The 21255-nt window shown below is 45.4% G+C and overlaps 1 long non-coding RNA gene across 1 annotated transcript; it reads right to left on the bottom strand.

Annotated features, from left to right (window-relative positions):
* Positions 1–7786: 7786 nt before the first annotated feature.
* Positions 7787–19332, bottom strand: LOC132820083 (uncharacterized). Its single transcript, XR_009645169.1, has 3 exons — positions 19282–19332; positions 18859–18952; positions 7787–8807 (listed from the first exon to the last, which is right to left on the bottom strand). It is a non-coding gene; the product is annotated as an uncharacterized LOC132820083 (long non-coding RNA).
* Between the last annotated feature and the right edge of the window lie 1923 nt (positions 19333–21255).

Raw genomic sequence — 21255 nt, 5'->3', positions numbered from 1 at the left:
TACAATCTCCTGGTGTCCTGTGCAATGACAACTTTTGGAAGGCACTATTTTCCCTCAGTCTCTGAGTCTCAGGCGGCGGCACTGAAATCTCACTCAGTCCGGGAAAATGAAGGGAGGATGAAAATCTCTCTCTGAGCCAGCCCTGTGGGAGATTGAAACTAGTCCCAGTGATTATTCTACTTACCATTTATATTACAAATTTATGACAAAAGTAAATATTTAATGTCTTTTACATTAAGATTTCAATGAAGTTACTCTATTCTTGTTCAGGATTTTTATATTATGTTCTTTCACTCACATTCTATTGAACGCCATTTACAAATCCTGAATGAAAAGACTCATGTTTATAACCTGCTTATCAGTTGTCTCTTATCCCACGTTATATACTTGGCTCCCTCCAGCTGTTTCTGTCTTCTTTCTCATTCTCTCTCTCTCTCTGTCTCTATCTCTGTGTCTCTCTCTTTATCTCCCTGTGCCCCTCTCTCTCTGTGTCTCTGTTGCTGTGTTTCTCTCCCTGTCTCTCTCTCTCTGTGTTTCTCCCTGTGCCTCTCGCTGGTTTTCTCTCTCTCTATCTCTCTCCATGTCTCTCTCTCTCTCTCTCTCTCTCCCCTTGTGTCTCTCTTCCTGTGTCTCCCTCTGTGTCTCTGTGTCTCTCTCAGTGGCTTTCCCTACATCTCTGTCTCCCTTTCACTCTCTATTTCCCTCTTTCTATGTCTGTCTGTCTCTCTCTCTCTCTCTCTTCCTGTGTCTCTCTCCATCTGTTTTTCTCTGTGTATGTGTGTGTGTCTCTCTATGTCTTTCTTCCTGTGTCTGTCTCTATCTGTTCTCTCTCTCTCAATGTCTCTCTCCCTGTGTCTCTGTCTCTCTCCCTGTATCTATCTCTTTCTCTATCTCTGTCCCTCTCTCAATCTGTTTTTCTCCCTGTGTCTCTCTATCTGTCTCTCTCTCTATCTGTCTCTCTCTCTATCTGTCTCACTCCCTGTGTCTCTCTCTCTGTCTCTCCATCTGTCTCTCTCTCCCTGTGTCTCTCTGTCTCTCTATCTGTCTGTCTCTCCCTGTGTCTTTCTCTATCTGTCTCTCTATCTGTTTCTCTCTCTGTGTGTCTCTCTCTATCTGTCTCTCTCTGTCTCTCTCTCTCTGTGTCTCTATCTGTCTCTCTCTTTGTCTCTCTCTCTCTGTCTCTATATGTTGCTCTCTCTATGTCTCTCTCTCTCTCTGTCTCTCTCCCTTTTTCTCTCTCTATCTGTCTCTCTCCCTGTGTCTCTCTCTGTGTCTCTCTCTCTCCCTGTGTGCGTCTCTCTCTCTCTGACTCTCTCTCTCTGTGTGCCTCTCTCTCCCTGTGTCTCTCTCTCTCTCTGTTTCTCTCCCTGTGTCTCTCTCTGTCTCTCTCTCTCCCTGTGTGTGTCTCTCTGTCTCTCTCTCTGTGTCTCTCTATCTGTCTCTCTCTCCCTGTGTGTCTCTCTCTCTGTCTCTCTCTCTCTCTATCTGTCTCTCTCTGTCTCTCTCTCTCTGTGTCTCTATCTGTCTCTCTCTTTGTCTCTCTCTCTGTCTCTATATGTTGCTCTCTCTATGTCTCTCTCTCTCTGTCTCTCTCCCTTTTTCTCTCTCTATCTGTCTCTCTCCCTGTGTCTCTCTCTGTGTGTCTCTCTCTCCCTGTGTGCGTCTCTCTCTCTCTGACTCTCTCTGTGTGCCTCTCTCTCCCTGTGTGTCTCTCTCTCTCTCTGTTTCTCTCCCTGTGTCTCTCTCTGTCTCTCTCTCTCCCTGTGTGTGTCTCTCTGTCTCTCTCTCTGTGTCTCTTTATCTGTCTCTCTCTCCCTGTGTGTCTCTCTCTCTGTCTCTCTCTCTCTCTCTGTCTCTCTATCTGTCTCTCTCTGTCTCTCTCTCTGTCTGTGTCTCTCTCTATCTGTCTCTCTCTGTCTCTCTCTCTCTGTCTCTCTATCTGTCTCTCTCTTTGTCTCTCTCTGTCTCTGTCTCTCTGTCTGTTGCTCTCTCTATGTCTCTCTCTCTGTCTCTCTCCCTTTTTCTCTCTCTATCTGTCTCTCTCTCCCTGTGTCTCTCTCTCTGTCTCTCTCTCTGTCTCTCTCTCTCTCTGTCTCTCTCTCTCTGTCTCTCTCCGTGTCTCTCTCTCCCTGTGTGTTTGTCTCTCTCTCTGACTCTCTCTCTCTCTGTGTGCCTCTCTCTCCCTGTGTCTCTCTCTCTCTCTGTCTCTCTCTCCCTGTGTGTGTCTCTCTCTGTCTCTCTCTGTGTCTCTCTATCTGTCTGTCTCTCTCTCCCTGTGTGTTTTTCTCTCTCTGTCTCTCTCTGTCTCTGTCTGTGTCTCTCTCTCTCTCTATCTATCTGTCTCTCTCTCTGTGTGTCTCTCTATCTGTCTCTCTCTCTCTCTGTCTCTCTATCTGTCTCTCTCTCTGTGTCTCTCTCTCTATCTGTCTCTCTCTCTCTCTGTCTCTCTCTATCTGTCCCTCTCTCTCTGTCTCTCTCTCTCCCTGTGTGTCTCTCTCTGTGTCTCTCTCTCTGAGTGTCTCTCTCTCTATCTGTCTCTCTCTCTCTCTGTGTCTCTCTCTATCTGTCTCTCTCTCTCTCTATCTGTCTCTCTCTGTGTCTCTCTCTATCTGTCTCCTCTCTCTCTCCGTCTCTCTTTCTCTCTCTCTGTCTCTCTCTCTGTGTCTCTTTCTATCTGTCTCTCTCTCTCTGTCTCTGTGTCTCTGTGTGTCACTCTCTGTCTGTCTCTCTCTCTGTCTGTCTCTCTCTCTGTCTCTCTCTCTCTCTGTCTCTCTCTCTGTCTGAGAGAGAGGTCTGAGTAGCTACCTTTCCCTCATGTCTGAGGTGGCACCTTTGAGCTGAACTTGAGAGACACAGAGAGAGAAAAACAGGGAGAAAGAGAGACACAGGGAGAGAGGAACAGATAGAGAGAGACACAGGGAGTGAGGGACAGATAGAGAGAGACACAGGGAGAGAGGGACAGATAGAGAGAGAGAGACAGGGAGTTTCGAGGACCTGATTACAAACCCAGTAAGATACTCAGGCTGTGCAGCTCTGGGGTGGTGCCTATTCCTACAGTTTCTCTCTCGGACTCTCTGTCACGTCCCTGCAGATGCCTCTGCAGGCCTCCTTAGATACCCTGAGGTCTCCTGTGATAACCATCCACTCCTCAGAAGCCCCCATGCCATCCCATCCGCCCTGGGAGTAACTTGCCCCGTGGTCTCAGCAGCCAATCTCCAACACCGACCCCATTGTTCAGTTCAGATTCTCAGATAGCAGCTGAATAGATGGACACGCAGTTCGGTGGGATCCTTTACCCATGGAGATTTGTTTTTAAATGGTTGCTGCTTCACTCAAGGTCTTTGTCATGTTACCCCAGTGTAGGAGAGGGGCCGCAGCACCTCTGGTAAATATCTCGACAACAGTCCATGGTGTTAGGGGCAAGGTACTGGCATGGATAGGGGTTTGGCTGACTGACAGAAGGCAGGGAGTCAGGATAAAGGGGTCTGTTTCAGGAAGGCAGCTGGTGATGAGTGACACCGCTAACATTCACGTTAACAATCTGGATGAAGGAACTGAGGGCAATGTTGCAATGTTTATAGATGACACATAGATCGATGGAGGGTCAGGGAGTGTTGAGAAAGCAGGGAGGCTGCAGAAAGACTTGGACAGGCACTCAAGGGAAATATGAGGTTATGCACTTTGGCAGGAAGAATAGAGGCGTAAGGCTTCAGAAACCATGCAGGCTCGTTTGACAGTTAGGAAGGTAACTGTGGTGTTGGCATTCATTTTGAGAGGGCTAGAACACAAGCAGAGTTGTCCTGCTGGGGCTGTATAAGGCTCAGGTCAGACTACATTTGGATTACTGTGAGCAGTTTTGGGCCTCATATCTAAGGAAGGATGTATTGGCCTTGGAGGGGGTCCAGGAAGGTTTACAAGAAAGATCCTGTGGATGAGGGGCTTGTCATATGAGGAGCGGTTGAGGACACTGGGTCTGTACTCGGTGAGGTTTAGATGGATGAGGGGGATCTGATTGAAACTTAGAGAACACTGAGAGGTCTGGATAGAGTGGACATGGAGAAGATGTTTCCACCAGGAGGAGAGACTAGGACCCGAGGGCACAGCCTCAGAGTGAAGGGATGACCCTTTAGAATTGAGATGAGGAGGAATTTCTTCAGCCAGAGGGTGGGGACTCTGTGGAACATGTTGTTGCAGAGGGTTGTGAAGGCCAAGTCACTGAGTGATACAGAGTTAAATAGGTTCTCACTTGGTAAGGAGATCAAAGGGTATGGGGAGGAGGCAGGAGTATGAGAAATATACTAGCCATGATTGAGTAGTGGAGTGGACTCCATGGGCTGAATTAGGGGAATTGGCCATGGTAAACTACCCTGCGGCACCTAGGGATGGGCATGTGAGGTGGCTTAGCCATGGTAAATGTGGGCTGATAGAAATAGGGCAGGTCTGCTGGGATGCTTTTCAGATGGTCGGTATCAACTTAATGGACTGAATGGCCTCTTTCTTCACTGTCATGATTCTATGTTTCTATGCAGGGTGTAATTCAGCTCCTCTACCTTATGGTCTCATTTCCACATTCAAATTAGCCCCTACCCTCCTGCCCCCACCCACCCCCACCCCCCCACCCCCACCCCCCCCACTGCTGGCTTTTTCCCAGGCATCCCAGCTGGTCTTCCCCTCATCAGGACACCCGGGGAGACATCACACTGAGGTAGCTTCACAGACAGCAAGCACAGCTGCATGTGTTTGTCAACTCACTTACCCAGTGGCACTTTCTCAACATCCAGCCAACATTCTCAGAGTAAAGGGTTTGATTTGATTGATTATTGTCACATGTACCTGCGGACAGTGCAAGGTTTTGTTTTGTGAGCAGTACAGGCAGATCACAGCAAACAAGGACAGACAGATCATAGGGAGCTCAGACAGACCGAAGCTGAGGATCCAGTTGCAGAGGACAGACCTGAGACCACAGTCTCGGAGTTTTGAGATCAGTCTAGGAGTGGATGATGGTATAGAAGGCAGAGTGGTAGCCGATGAGCGGGTGTCTGATGTAGGTGTGCCTGTTTGTCTAGATGTTGCAGGGATGAGTGCAGTGCTCGGGAAATGGTGTCCTTTGTGGATCTGTTACATCGGTAGGCCACCTCTAGGGGAGCAAGGCTGCCTGGGAGAGTGGGGTTGGTGTGCACCATGACCAACCTCTTGGAGCACTTCAGGATTATTGAGGTCAGAGCCACTGAGCAGTCGGCATTAAGGCACATTGGATGTGCTTTCTTAGGTATGAGGATGATGGTGGTCTCCTTGAAGCAGGTGGGGACTTTGGCTTGTGGGAGGGAGAGGTTGAATATCTCCGCCAGTTGGTCCACACAGAACCTGAGTGCCAGGCTGGGGACTCCATCAGGACCCATCCCTTTCCTTGGATTGTCGTCCAGGAAGACCAATCTGACGTCTGCAGCAGTGACTGTGGGATCACTGGAGCTGTTGGGGAGGTGAGACCACGCTACTGACATTCTGCTCAAACCCAGCATTGAAAACATTGAGCACATCAGGAAGGGATGTGTTTCTGTCTGCTATTTTATTCAGCTTCATTTTGTATCCCATGATGTTGTGTAGGCCTAGCCACAGGCGTTGGGCGATGAAATGTTGGTTTGGGGCTCTAACATGGTCTGCTCCCGCCTCTTGGCATGCATGATGGCTTTGCTTAGGTCAGATCTGGATTTTCTGTATCAGTCATCCAACTTGAATGCTGCATGCCTGGTCTTCGGTAGGTAGTGGATTTCCCAGGTCACCCAAGGTTTCCGTTTGGGGAACTCCTGGATTCACTTCCATGGCATGCAGTCCTCCATGCATTGATTGTTGAGGTCAGTACAATCGTCTTCAGTCAGGTGATCAAGAGCTGTTGGTTTTTCTGTCCCAGAGAGCAGTGAATGCTTAGACATTGGGTATACTCAAGAGAGATTCATAGAGTGTTAGAGCAATGGAGTTGGGCAGCATGGAAACAGATCCTTTAGTTCAACTTGTCCATGCCAACCAGATATCTTAAATTAATCTTATCCCATTTGCCAGCATTTGGCCCACATCCCACTAAACTCTTCCTATTCTTATACTCATCCAAATAACTTTTAAATGTTGTAATTGTACCAGCCTCCACAACTTCCGAGAGATGAATATTGTGCACTGTGTCAATTAAAGCAATATGGGATGGGGTCAGAAGTGCTGTTGATGTGGAAGATGATCTCATTAGATGGCAGAGTAGACTCAGTGGAGTGGACATTTTAATTGAGCTTCTCTTATTTGTTTTTTTTTAATGACACATGGGTAGTTTCTTTAGACAATGTTAAACTTTCTATGATCCTAGCAGCTATGAATCCACCTCATGCCAGTACTGAATTTCCCTGCCTGGTATTATGTGTGGCTAGTGAGCATTTTAAAAAAAGGTTAATACTTGTGTTAAAATTGCAGATCCTGCAAACAGTTGTTCCCTAGGCCTGAACGCTAATGTACTTGCTGAAGCAAATAAATGTAAGGCCTCCATCATTAACTAAATGCATTGCTAACTTAAGCAGTGACTGGGGTCATAGTTGGATTCAAATTGCTGCTCAAGCTGTCTGTTTCTGTCTTACTGTTTTGTGTATGGAACGAATGGCAATTTGTCAGCAGAAAATAGGCAGTGAGTGGATAAATTTCATAAAGTGTTATTAGATTTTGAAACTGTGTATTTAGTACTTCTTCACTGCATTGCACCTAATTATTCTTCTGCACCATTCCTTCCATATTTTGCTAACATTTTGAAGAATGAAATTAAAGGATTAATGAATGCTAGGTCTGTCGTTTCCCAGGTAACCACCTTAATGTAATTTCGAGACAAGCAACTTTGCAGAAATGTTCTCCCTCCCAGACTGATCTCAGAATTGTCAAAATAATGAACCAAAAAATGAAAGGGGACATAATTCTTTTTCTTAATTCACTTATGGGATGTGAGCATCGCTGGCTGAGCCCAGTATTTATTGCCTGTCCCTAGTTGCCCCTTGAGAAGGTGGGGGGTGAGCTGCCTTTTTGAACCATTCCAGTCCCTATGCTGTGGGTTGACCCACAATGCCCTTAGGGAGGGAATTCCAGGATTCTGACCCAACGACAGTGAAGGAACGGTGATATATTTCCAAGTCAGGATGGGGAGTGGCTGGGAGGGGAACTTGCAGGGGGTGGTGTTCCCATTTATCTGCTGGGAGAAAGTGAGGTCTGCAGATGCTGGAGATTAGAGCTGAAAATGTGTTGCTGGAAAAGCGCAACAGGTCAGGCAGCATCCAAGGAGCATGAGCCCTTCTTCAGGAATGAGGCAGGGCTCATGCCCGAAATGTCGGTTCTCCTGCTCCTTGGATGCTGCCTGACCTGCTGCACTTTTCCAGCAACACATTTTCAGCCATATATCTGCTGCCCTTGTTCTTCTATATAAAAGTGGTTGTGGATTTGGAAGGTATAAGCAAAGGCTACTTGGTGAATTCCTGCAGTGCACCTTGTAGATAGTAGTGACTGAGCGTCGTTGGTGGAGGGAGGGGATATTTGTGGATGTGGTGGCAATGAAGCAGCTGTTTTGTCCTGGATAGGGTCAAGCTTTTTGAGTGTTGTTGGAGCTGCCCCCATCCAGGGCAAGTGGGGAGTATTCCATCACCCTCCTGGGTTGTGTCTTGTAGTTAATGGACCAACTTTGGAGAGGCAGGAGGTGAGTTAATTACTTCAGAATTCCTAGCTTTTGACCAGCTCTTGTAGCCAATATATTTATATTTGATTGGTTTATTGTCATGTGTACCTAAAGTACAGTGAAAAGCTTTGTTCACAATCGGTCCAGGCAGATCATTGTAAGCAATGACATAGAGATCGTGGGTGTAAAAAGCTAGACAGAGGCGTACAGGAATACATCGCGCAGGACCTGTGCTCGGCGAGATCAACATTAGCAAGATCAGCATTATTTGAAGTTAGAGAGTCCACTTATCAGCCCAATAACAGCCGGGAAGAAGTTGTTCCTGAACCTGTTGGTGCGTGTGTTCAAGCTTCTGTATCTCTTGCCTGACAGAAGAGGTTGGAGGAGAGCATTCCTCAGGTGGGAGGGGTCTTTGATGATGTTGGCAGCCTTTCTGCGGCAGTGAGCTGTGTAAATGGAGTCCGTGGATGGGAGGTCGGTTTCTGTGATGGTCTGGGCTGTGCAGACCATCTTCTGGAGGTTCTTACTGTCCTGGGCAGAGCAGTTGCTATACGAGGCTGTTATACACCCGGACAGTACACTCTCAATGGTGCATCTGTAAATGTGAGTGAGGGTCCTTAAGGACATTCCAAATTCCCTGAGCTGCCTGAGGGAGAAGAGGTGTTGTTGTACCTTCTTGACCATCACATCTATGTGGGAAGGCCAGGACAGGTTGTCAGTTATCGTCACTCTGAGGAACATGACTCTCCATCTGCTATGTTGGTGTAGATGGGGGTGTGTTCTCCTTTTCCTTCCTGAAGTCAATGATCAGCTCTTTAGTTTGACTAACATTGAGAGAGAAGCTGTTATCATTGCACAACGTCACCAAGCCCACTGTCCATATCAATTTCTGTTCAGTAGTAATGACCAGGATGTTGATAGTGGGAGATCTAATCATGGTAATGCGATTGAATGTCAAGGGATGATGATCAGGCTCTCTCTTGTTGAAATAGTCATTGACTGGCATTGGTTTTGCACATACTTTACTCACCACCTTTTAGCACAAGCCTGGATATTGTCCGGATCTTGCTGCATTTGTATGTGGACTGGTTCAGTATCTGTGGTACTGTAAATGGTGCTGGAAAGAAAGGACAGGAGATTCAGAAATTGGCAACAGCCCCCTCATTGAAGAGCTAACACCAGCACTGTCAGCTGAGTAGTTCCCTTCTGTAAGGTATAACTCAACAGGGGATCCCCGGTATGGAGGGGTTGTGTTATGAGCAAAGGTAAGACTGGTAGGAGCTGTACTCACTGAAGAGCAAATCAAAGAACAAAGAACAGTATCGCACAGGAACAGGCCCTTCTGCCCATCAAGATGGCGCTGAAACACGATGCCTTTCTAAACTAAAAGCTTTTTGCCTTTATACCATCCATATTCCCATATTCTCTCTCTATATTCATATATCTGTCAAGATGCTGCTGAAACATTGGTATTGTATCCACCTCCAACTGCTCCTCAGGCAGTGCATTCTGGGCACTTGTCTAAACAAAACTGCCTCTCACATCTCCTTTAAATTTGCCCCTTTTTATCTTAAACTTATGTGCCCTAGTAATTGACATTTCTAAATAAAAACTGAAAGTATTGCAGGTGTTGTTAATCAGAGACAGAAACAGAAATTGCTGGAAAAGCTCAGCAGGTCTGGCAGCATCTGTGAAGAGAAAGCAGAGTTAACATTTCGGGTCAAGTGACCCTCTCTCTGAATTTCCTCAGTGTTCTGAGGAAGGGTCACTGGAATTGAAACGTTAACTCTGCTTTGTCTCCACAGGTGCTGCCAGACCTGCTGAGTCTATCCAGCAATCTCGGTTTCTATCAATTGGCATTTCTACCCTGGGAAAAATATTCCGACTATCTATTCCCATCAGGTTGTGGTGGTTGTCTACCTCAAAACTTTTCAAAACCCTAAATACTTCCTCCTTTTTTACACTGACATCCCCTGAATATTAACGTACCTCTCCCGAAACATTCACCAAGTCCTTCTTCTGTGTGATTACCGATGCATATATTCGTTAAGGACCTCACCAACCTCCTCTGGCTTCACACATAAATGCCCTCCTTTGTTTTTGAGCCATTGAAACTCTTAATTACCCAGAATCATCATGCCATTATCTTGCCTGTATATTCTGAGCCTGTGCGCTTCTCTCCATTTAACCTGACAAAGGAGCAGTGCACCAGAAGCTTGTGATTGTAAATAAACCTGTTGGACTATAACCTGATGTTGTGTGACTTCTGACTTTGTCCATCCCAGTCCAATGCTGGCACCTCCATGTCTTGTTTTCGAATGGACCAACCCTTCCCCTAGGAACCCTCTTGCTCCTGATATATATATAAAATGCCTTGGGATTTTCCTCAATCCTGTTTTAGCTACCCTAATCCATTGTTTGAGTTCTTTCCTGCTGTCTTTGTATTCTTCAGGGGCACTGTCTGTCTTCAGTTTTCTCAACTTTACTTATGCCTCCTTTTTCTTTTTGACAATGCTCTCAATTTCTCCTGTCATTCAGTGTTTCCGAATTTTGCCAATCTTATCCCTCATTTTCACAGGAACATGTTTGTCCTGAACTCTAATTAATTGGCTTCTAAAAGATTCCACATTCTAGATTTGGATTTACCCTCAAACAACCCGATTCAATCTTCATTGTTCAATACCTGCCTAATGTTGTGGTAGTTAGTCTTCCCCAGTTTAGGAGAAAGTGAGGACTGCAGATGCTGGAGATCAGAGTCGAGAGTGTGTTGCTGGAAAAGCACAGCAGGCCAGGCAGCACCTGAGGAGCAGGTGAGTTGACGTTTCGGGCATAAGCCCTTCATCATTCCTGATGAACTACTAGCCTCCAGTACTTTCACCTGAGGACCACTCTTACTTTTATCCATAAGTCAATTAAAGTTACAGATTATGGTCACTATTCCTGAAATGCTGCCCCATTGAAACCTCGATCAACTCACAAAGCTCCTTCCTCATCATCAGGTCTAGTACGGCCCCTTTCCTCATTGAGAACTCGTGACATATTGTTTCAAGAAGACCATCCTGGACTCAAATGACAAATTCACTCCCATCCAAGCCCCTGGCTCTTCGAGAGTCTCAGTTAATATAGGGGGAGTTAAAATCACACAGCACAACAACTCTATTATTTTCACATTTTTCCATAATCTGTCCACATTTCTGTTCCTCTATTGTCTGCTGACAGTTGGGAGGCCTGGAGTACAATCCCATCAAAGTGATTGCCACCTTCCAATTCCTGAACTCTACCCACAATGCCTTGCTGGATAAGCCCTCCAATATGTCCTCCCTCAGGACAGCTGTGGTATTCTCCCTTATCAGAGACCCAACTTTCCCATCTTTTTTACATCTCTCTCTGACTCACCTGAAACATCTAACTCCTGGAAAGTTAAGCTGCCAGTCTGGTCCCTCTCTCAACTGAGTTTACAAGAATGAGAGGCAATCTCATTGAAACCTACAGCATTCCTCAGGGACTTGCCAGGGTCAATGCTGAGAGGCTGTTTCCCCTCACGGGAGAATCTAGAACCAGAGGGCACCGATTCAGAATAAAGGGGCACCATTGTGGGATTAAGATGAGGAGGAATTTCTTCTCTCAGAGGGTTGTGAGTCTTTGTAACTGCTTACTACAGAGAGCTGTGGAGGCAGAGTCCTTGTACGTATTTAAATCAGAATCACGGCTTATGGAGAAATGTAGGAAAGTGGATATGAGGAATATCAGATTAGCCACGATCATATTGACTAGTGGAGCAGGCATTCCTGTTACTATTTCACCTGGTTTTAAAGACAGTAAAAATTGATGCAAATGTTGCAGAGTTCACCACTAAAATAGTGGTTTGATTAACCTTTTACGTTTTGACTGGATTTGATTTATTATTGCTACATGCACCTAGGTAGAGTGAAAAGTTTGTTTTGTGTGCAGTACAGGCAGATCATACTGTACAAAGTGCATTAGATTAATAGAACAGAGTGAGGAATACAATGTTACAGCTGCAGAGAAGGTGCACAAAGAGCAAGAACAACATTAAATATGAAATTTGAGAAGTCTGTTCAGGAGTCTAATAACTGCAGGGAAGAAGCTGACCTTGGATCTGTTGGTCTGTGTATTTAAACTTTTGCCTGATGGGATAGGGTGGAAGAGATTATAACCAGGGTGGGAGGGGTCTTTGATTAGGTCGATTGCCTTTCCAATGCAGCAAGAAGTATAGATGGAGTCAATGGATGGAAGGCTGGTTTGTGGGATGAACTGGGCTGTGTTCACAACTCTCTGCAGCAGCTGCCATACCAAGCCATGATGCACCCGGATAGAATGTTTTCTGTGGTGTGTCTGTAAAAACTGGTAAGAGTCTTTACGGACATGCCGAATTTCCTTTGTGTCCTGAGGAAGTAGAGCTATTGTGCCTTCTTGACTGTTGCATTGATGTAGGTGGACCAGGACAGATTGTTGGTGATCATCATTCCCAGAAACGTGATCACATCCACCTCAGGCCCACTGATATAGATAGGGCTGTACCCTTGTCCCTGCTTCCTGAAGTCAATGACAAGCTCTTCCATATTGCTGGCATTGAGGTAGAGATTGTTATTTTAGCACCACAATACCCAATTTGTGTCCTGCATTCTATCTCATCATTGTTTGAGATCTGGCCTACAACACATGTGTTGTCAGCAAACTTGTAGATGGAGTTTGGATGAAATTTGGCCACACAATCATGAGTGTATAGGGAGTATAAATGGAGGCTGAGTATGCATCCTTTCTGGATGTTGGTGTTGAGGATTATCATGGAGGAGGTGCAGTTGTCTATCCTCACTGATTGCAGTCTAGGAGTCAAGAAGCTGAGGATCCAGTTACAGAGGGCAGAGCCAAGACCGAGGTCTCAGAGTTTGGAGATTAGTTTGGTTGCAGTTATGGTGTTGAAGGTGGAGCTGTGGTCAGTAGGTAGGAGCCTGATGTAGCTATTCTTATTATCAAGGTGCTCCAGGGATGAGTGTAAGACCAGGGAGATGGTGTGTGCCGTGAAGTTGTTGTGACAAGAGGTGAATTGCAAGGGATTGGGGCAGGGAGGCTAGAGTTATTGTAAACCATGACTAACCTCTCCAAGCACTTAATAACAATGGAGGAATTTGTGCCTGTGGAACTATCGCTGTCATGATGAGCACTCATTTCGATGTGTTTGGCACACACAATGGATAGTGTCTGACAGCAGTTCATTGGCAAACTGTTCCAAGTCATGTGTGCCAACTGGAAAGTGATCCATATCACATTGTCACCTCACTATTCTCAGTGAAATGGTCTAACAGAACAGTTGGTACATACCATCGATCAACGATCATCATGAGTCAAACAATAAAACATCGTTTTCACATTGCATTGCTGCCTTTCTGTCAATGTCAATCGTACTTGTTTGAGAATGGCTAGTCTGCAGTCTGTCTGGGTACTCTAGGAATCCACATTGGAACAGATCAATCAAAAGCACATCACAAAGTTACGGTTGGCCATCAGTCATTGCTGTCATGAAGAATGTGCAGCTATTTTTATAGAATCCCTCCTGTATGGAAGGTAGGACATTCAGCCCATTTAGTCCTCACCAACCCTCCAACCAACATCCCACACAATCTCTGTCTCCCCACAGCTAACCCACCTCGCCTGCACACAACAGGACAATTTAGCACAGCCAGTCTACCTAGCCTGCACCTCTTTGGACTGTTGGAGGAAACCAGAGCACTCCCACACAAACACAGGGAGAACATGCAAATTCAAACAGCGAGTCACCTGAGGCTGGAATCAAACCCGGGTCCCTGGCACTGTGAGGCAGCAGTGCTGACCACTGAGCCACTGTGCTGCATGAACTATCGAGGTTTCATCCATCATGTGATTAGGATTAGTGGAGCTAATGGTCTGTTCAAGATTGGGCACTTAAAGATGTTGCAATATCCCAGGGATTGTGGGCTATCGCATTGAAATTGCATCTGGGATGAAAAGCTAATTTTAAAGGAATGATGTACAATGTACGACTATTGATTTGTAACAGCTCATCTATCTCTCTCATCCCCTTTTAGAGAAGGAAATCTGCTATCCTTCTCTGATCTGGGACTACATGTGACTCCAGATCTACAATAATGAGGGTGACTCTTAATGAGATCAGGGATAAGCAATAACTGCTGACCTAGCCTGATCCCACGTGGGTGCCCACACTCTGTGAATGAATGAGTATTCCTGTGAAGATGGTACATGTCATGGTGGTCTCGAGCACCCTACACTGTATGACCCAGAAGACAGATGTGGATCTAGGAACGAGTCAAGTTCAGGATTAGTAACAGTTCATCAGAAGAAGAAGGTGCAGGAAAGACCAGTATCTATGAGAGCAGCCATTAATAATGAGAAACTGGGAAATGGCAAATATTTTGAATAAGTATTTTCTACCTGTCTTCACAGTGCGAAGCATCTCAAAAGTACTAGAAAATCAACTGGGAAAAGTGGAGGAGGTACTACAATGGCCACTATCACTCGAGAATCGATAGTAGGGAAAGGAATGACACTAAACACTGCCGAATCCCCTGGAGGTGATGACCTGCTGGATAGGGTGGGCACATCAGCTGTAACCTATTAAAGTCTCTTAGAATCTCAAAGGGTCCCAGCAACTCAGAAAGCTGCAAACATAAAACTTTTATTCAAGAAAGGACGGAAACTACAGTCAGTTAGCCTAACATCTATCATTGAGTAAATTCTGGAATCACTTATATAAATGTGAAGACACCATAATCCCAGAGGGCCAAAGGACTATTCTCTCATTAGAGAGTTGACTGGTGGTGAGTTTAATCTGAGGGTTATCATGCCTCAGGTGATGGGCAGGGTTGAGGTGAGGCCTTCATGGTAATCTCAGTCAATTGAGGAATCAAACTTGTTACTTTGGTATTTGCATTGCAAATCAGCCATCCAGCCATCCAGCCAATTGAGCTAACCAATCTTACCCTCCCCAGTCACTTTTAAGGAAGTAGTAGCAATATATTTTGAAAATCATTACATAGTTTGCGAAGTCAATATGGCTTTGCCAAAGGGACATTGTGTTTGACACTAATAGCCAAGGCTTTGGCAAAGAGAACGAAATGTATATATATATATACATACACACACACACACACTGCACCTACCTCAACTCAACAAAATAGCCCACTCTCTGGATCATTTCTCAGGGCATCACTCTGAGTAATCAATCAGTCTACTTGGTTTAAAATGTAAACAACCCCATGGCATGGTGACTCAGTGGTTAATACTGCTGACTCACAGTGCCAGCCTTGGGTGACTATCTGTGTGGAGTTTGCACATTCTCCCTGTGCAGGCTAGGAGGGGTTAGCTATGGGGTTACAGGGATTGAGTGGGATGTGGTTCAGAGGGTAAAAAATGAGGTCTGCAGATGCTGGAGATCACAGCTGCAAATGTGTTGCTGGTCAAAGCACAGCAGGTTAGGCAGCATCTCAGGAATAGAGAATTCGACGTTTCGAGCATAAGCCCTTCATCTTATGCTCGAAACGTCGAATTCTCTATTCCTGAGATGCTGCCTAACCTGCTGTGCTTTGACCAGCAACACATTTGCAGCTGTGGTTCAGAGGGTTGGTGTGGGCTCAATGGGTCGAATGGCCTACTTCCACAACGTAGGGCATCTATGAGAAAAGAAATGCTCCTGAGCTCTGTCCTCAAAAGGTGGCCGTTCAGTTTTAAAATGATATCCCCTAATTCTGAATCCTTTCAATATCTGTAAAATATCCCATCACTCCAGGTATTTAAGTAGAAAACTTTCTTAACTGTCTCCAGTGTATTTACAATCTTCCTTAAAAAAGGAGGCCACAATTGTACACAGTATTCAAGGTGTGGTCTCACCAATGTCTGTTTAACTGAAACATAACCTCCTTACTCAGAAAAGGCATCATCTCAATCACCTTCTTGGTTATAAGCTGTACCTACATACCAGCTTTTTCCAACTCAAGTGCTGGAACACCTAAACCCCTCAGCATTTCTGGATTTGTTATTCCTCCCCAGACAGTGAGCAACTTCTCATTCTCCGACATTATACTTCATCAGACAAATGTTCGCACACCGGCTCAGTATCATCGCTACTCCTGCCTATCAGACAAAAATCCATTTCTGTATAGTTAAAAATCACACAACACCAAGTTATAGTCTAACAGGATTATTTGGAAGCACTAGCTTTCGGAGCGCTGCTCTTTCATCAGGTGCAGCGCTCCGAAAGCTAGTGCTTCCAAGTAAACCTGTTGGACTATAACCTGGTGTTGTGTGATTTTTAACTTTGTACACTCCAGTCCAACACCGGCATCTCCAAATCATGTCTATATACTCTGTTTTTTCCTAGCCTGCCAAACTTCTATCAATGTAAATACAGAGGAACCTCGATTATCCAAAGTACATCGTTAGGGAGTATTTCGATCAGTTAATTGAATGCCGGATAATGTAGTTTAGCCGAGTATTGGGACCTTGCAATCTTGCCGGATAACCCAATATTCAGATAACCGAATGCTGGATAATTGAGGTTCCTCTGCATGTTACTGCTTACACATGAATTTTAATTTTCAAAAATAACTCTTATTGTGGCACGTTAAATGCAAATCTAAAGACAACACCTTGATTAGCTCTTTATCCACAGTGCATGTTATCCTGCAAAGAATTCTAGTCATTTGGTTCAACACAATTTCCATTCCATGAAACCATGTTGACTCTTCCTGACTTTTGTCAGTTTTTCCAACAATCCGCATATAATCTCCTTAATGATCAATTCTAACACCTTTCCTGTGACGGACATCATGCGAAGTCTTCCTGAATTTCCTGTTTTTCGCTTCCCTCCTTTCTTTAGCAGAGCAGTTATATTTGCTGCTTTCTGGTCTGATGAAAGTTTTCTAGAATCTTTGGAATTTTGGAAAATTAATACCAATGCATCCTCTACCTCATTAATCAGCTCTTTTAGAACACCTGGTGGCACACAGATTCCTAGTGTTTTCAAATTCCCAATTTAAAATCCATTCCTTCCCCTTTGGAATACTCTATCCCAGAGGGCTGTGTAGGTTCAGTCACTGAATCAGTTCAATATGGAGACCAGTGTGTTTCGAGATATTAATGTCATCAAGGCAGAGAAGGGCAGTGTAGGAAAATGGTGTTAAAGTAAATGATCAGCCATGAGCTGGAATAGTGGAGCAGGCTCAGGCTTTTGCCTAAAACGTCGATTTCGCTGCTCCTCGGATGCTGCCTGAACTGCTGTACTCTTCCAGCACCACTGATCCAGAATCTGGTTTCCAGCATCTACAGTCATTGCTTTTACCTCAATGGACTGAATGGTCTACTCTTGGCTCTATGATCCTTTCTCTAGTTTGACCATTAAAGTACAAACACTCGTAGATCTGGGATCATGGCTCAAAGTCTTCATTGTAATTAGGCCTTATCATTGTACACAATCAAAATTGAAAGTAGACCCCACCCAGGAAAGGCTTGGTGACCTTTATTCATAGCTAAGTCTCCACAGAGTTCCTCTTATGGTCTCACATGAAGTGGGTTAGTCAGGGACAGGGGGAGTGCTGAAGATGATCAATGCTGATAATGATGCCACCTCAGGAGTTGGCATATTCATCCATATTGGTGATTGGCTCAGCACTTTCTTGCAGTGGATCACTAGAGGCCACAAACTGGCCTGCCCCAAATCGGTCTACCCATGTTGGTATCATCAAGACTACCGGCCAATCAATGGCATAGAAGTTTGCAGGCAATCTAGAAATATAGAAAGTAGGAGCAAGATTAGGCCATTTGCTCTTGGAACATGCTCCCCTATTCATTAGGATCATGGCTGATCTTCTAACTCAATAGCCTGTTCCTAGTTGTCCCCATATTCTTTGATCCCTTTATTCCTAAGTGCAATATCCAAAATCTGTTCAGATAACATATAAAATGAAAATATGATAAAAAATGAAAAAGCAGACCATCCCCGTACATCTTAAAGATGGTGATCAACAGAGTTCAATGAGAGCCCTTCCCCAAGAATGATGAGTGGCGCACCCCTGTTGGAGCCATTGAAACCCTACAGAACAGAAGGAGGACTTCGGCCCATCATGGCTGCTATTGCCTGGATAAACTAACTCTCCATCCGAATCCCATTGACCAGCTCCTGGTTTCGAACCAGGAACTGCCAGCTCCTCAGGGGCAGCTCTAGGTATGTTTTTCATCAACTACTGAACCAGGAGGTGAATGTCACCACCCTCTCGGTGAAACATTCCTGCGTTCCCTCTAATCCTTCAAACAACCAACTCAAATCTGCACTCTACACTCCCTTAGCCTGCAAGGATAACAGGGAGGGAGAGGCCAGGTCACGCTGCTCACTGTGAGTGAGTCAGTACCTTATCTCCATGAGATGCAGCCTCTATATGAGTCCTCAGTGTGAGGGGCTTGGGTTTTGATCCTATCTGTGTGATTGTCCTGTGCTCATGTTTTGGGGTATGATGTAGCTGTTGACTGTGGAGCTGGTCTGAATGCTGGGGGTGGAGTGGGGGTACAGGATCTGGTGGCCTCCTGCCTGGGTATCACACTGCAGCCACAGCCAGTTCCTCCCATCTCCAGCCAGGCACCTGCTATCAGGTTGTACAGACTGCTCCTGCCACTCTCTGCAAATAGAACCCCTCACTTTTAACATACAGCTTCCGAGAGGGGCAGCCCAGCCACATGGACGTGGTCACTTCCTCTTGCCCCTCCTCACCTCTTCCTGCTCTTTAAATCAAACCCACAACTTCCATCTGCCCCACCTTCTTCTCATGCTAACTGCCAGTTATTGGTTACCAAGCCCAACACCAGCCCCAGACTTGGCCAATCCTGTAGAATTCAGGATCTGTGCCTGGACATGGTATCATGACTCTGAATTGGTTCTAGAACTGTGTGTCTCTATCCCAGCCAGAAACCCTGCGTCAGGTTTCCGCAGTGAGACTTGAACTCACAAATCTCTCATTCAAAGGTCTGAATTAAGGCTGACATCCACAATATCAGCTAAAGTTCTTCAAAGTTAACTCAAACTGTCACCCAAGGGTCAATGTTAGTCTCACTCTACTCCCATTACATTTTTTTTTATTTACAGATTTTCAGTGAGTACTTACCATGCAACCTTTTATTTGTACTCCAATATTCCATTAAAACCTCTTGAGGACATCAACTCCAACCACCATTAAGATCAATCGTACATGTGGCACCCTGTGTTGAAACAGTGAGAATGTATTCTGTCCCTCAAGCTCTATATAATCTGTCTGCTGTAAATTGATGGGAATATGAGTTACTAACAGCAGGGACAACATGACATTAGTGAATGATTAGACCCACAAGTCTATCGCCTAAAGAACTGAAACTTAATGATTCAGACAGACATAGAGGAACAGGAAAAGATTTTGCATGAATTCAAGAAAAGTCAGGCCCATTAATAGAAAAGAGAGAGCAAGAGAAATTAGATTAAAACAGAGAGAGTCAAGAGACACAAAATGAGAAGAGAAAAAAGTACATTTCCATAATCTCTCAGAACAGCTTACTGTCTGTTGGAATGACACTCCACCGTATTCACTGTTCCCTCCTGGGCCAAAGAGACTGGAGGAACAAATCTTCTCAGTATACTTGTTGTGCAACCTCACAGTCCGAACTTTCTGTGACAGTAAACTTTGTGTAATCAGGAAGGAGGTCACACTCAGAGTGAGGCACGGCCAGAGTGAGGCACGGCCTGAGTGAGGCACGGCCTGAGTGAGGTACGGCCTGAGTGAGGCACGGCCTGAGTGAGACACGGCCTGAGTGAGACACGGCCTGAGTGAGGCACAGCCAGAGTGAGAATCTGTTTCAGAGATTTCGGAGCAGCTTGGAATTCACGGAAGGGAAGAGGGGATATGTGCTTCTTTGGTTCAGAGTTGATAGAGTCTTTAACAAGGATGACCTGAAGCCCAGTATCAGCAGCCAGCTACAAAGCAGAGAGCGAGATCTCAGAAAAGCCACAGTGTTGGGATATTCACTGGGAGTCAGGGTCTCGGAGCAAAGTCTGTGTGGAGAGAAGCTTACACTGAGCAGAGTGAAAAATAAACTTCATTCTGAATAGGGAGATGGAGAAGTCCCACAGGGAAATAGTGGGGTGATTGGCTGCTTTGGAACCAGCTTTCGGGACACAGAGTCGGACCAGGAGGGAGACAGAGTGAAAAGTCCTTATTTTTGTGGTTTATACTGTAGTTTGTTCTGATTAGAAAGAGGGACTATGGTTACTGAGGGTACTCCTAAGGTTGTAATCTCTGGATTAGTTCCAGTGTCACACACTGCATATAGGGATAAGACAATAGGTCAGGTGAATGTGTACGAAAAGGGATGGTGTAGGAGAGAGGGTTTCAAAGTCTTGTCCATGGGACAGGTTGTGGGGTAAGTGGGACATGTACAGGGTTTCCCCTGGACCAGGATAGGTTCAATATCCTCACTGGGAGGGGGGTTTGCTTACGCTGTTAGGGAATGTTTTATACTCATTTGGCAGGAGGGTGGAGCACAGAGTAGCTGTAAACGTAAGACCATGGTTCAATCAGATATTGAGGAATACCAGATGAGCCCATTACGCAGAGAAGACATGGACATGACAAATACATGGGAAGGACGGGAAGCTGCATTGTATCTATTTTAGTACAAGGAGCCTGAGTGGTAAGGTGGATGATCTCAGAGTTTGATCAGGATGTGGGAATATGACATTGTTATAATCACTGAGACAGTGCTGGCAGGGGGTAGAAGTTTCAGGTGGGGGGTGCGTGTAAATAAGGAGGGACTTGGTGACAGAATACCGGCCTCTGTGGAATTATTTCAGTTGTCTGGAAATGAAGGTCTGTTATGAGGATAGACTGGGCTGGTTTTCCTTGAAGCAGAGCAAGCAAAGAAACAGGCCCTTCAGCCCACTATGTCAATGCCGACCAACAAGCACCAAACCACACTACTCCCACTCACTCATAGATGGTCCACAGCCTACCATACCCGGGCATTTTAAGTGCTTGACTCAATGCGCCTTATGACCCTATAACTCTCTAAATTTAAAGTATAATGAGTGCACAAAGGTAACAATTTCTCAGGGAGCTTGAGGGTGAGATGCTGTCCTCATAAAACGAATGGCAGAGTGAGTCAAATCTGAAAATGTGTTGCTGGAAAAGCACAGCAGGCCAAGCAGCATCCAAGGAGCAGGAAATTCGGGAAGGGCTTATGCATGAAACATCGAATTTCCTGTTCCCTGGATGCTGCCTGGCCTGCTGCGCTTTTCCAGCAACACATTTTCAGCTCTGATCTCCAGCATCTGGAGACCTCACTTTCTCCTCCAGACTGAGTCAAGTCCATTGGGAACTCGAGGTGTACAATTCATGGGCACTTTGCTTTGAAACACATTGTTGGGTGATCTATAAATAAATAAAAATGTGGATCATTAACTCCATTACTGTTCCATCACCTTCTGGACTGTGGTGTTTCCGTACTCAAGTCTCCCTTACTGAGGGCTCTTTAAG

This window comes from Hemiscyllium ocellatum, chromosome 11 (genome assembly GCF_020745735.1).
Source record: "Hemiscyllium ocellatum isolate sHemOce1 chromosome 11, sHemOce1.pat.X.cur, whole genome shotgun sequence".
Lineage (NCBI taxonomy): Eukaryota > Metazoa > Chordata > Chondrichthyes > Orectolobiformes > Hemiscylliidae > Hemiscyllium > Hemiscyllium ocellatum.
This window is presented reverse-complemented; position numbering and strand designations above follow the sequence as displayed.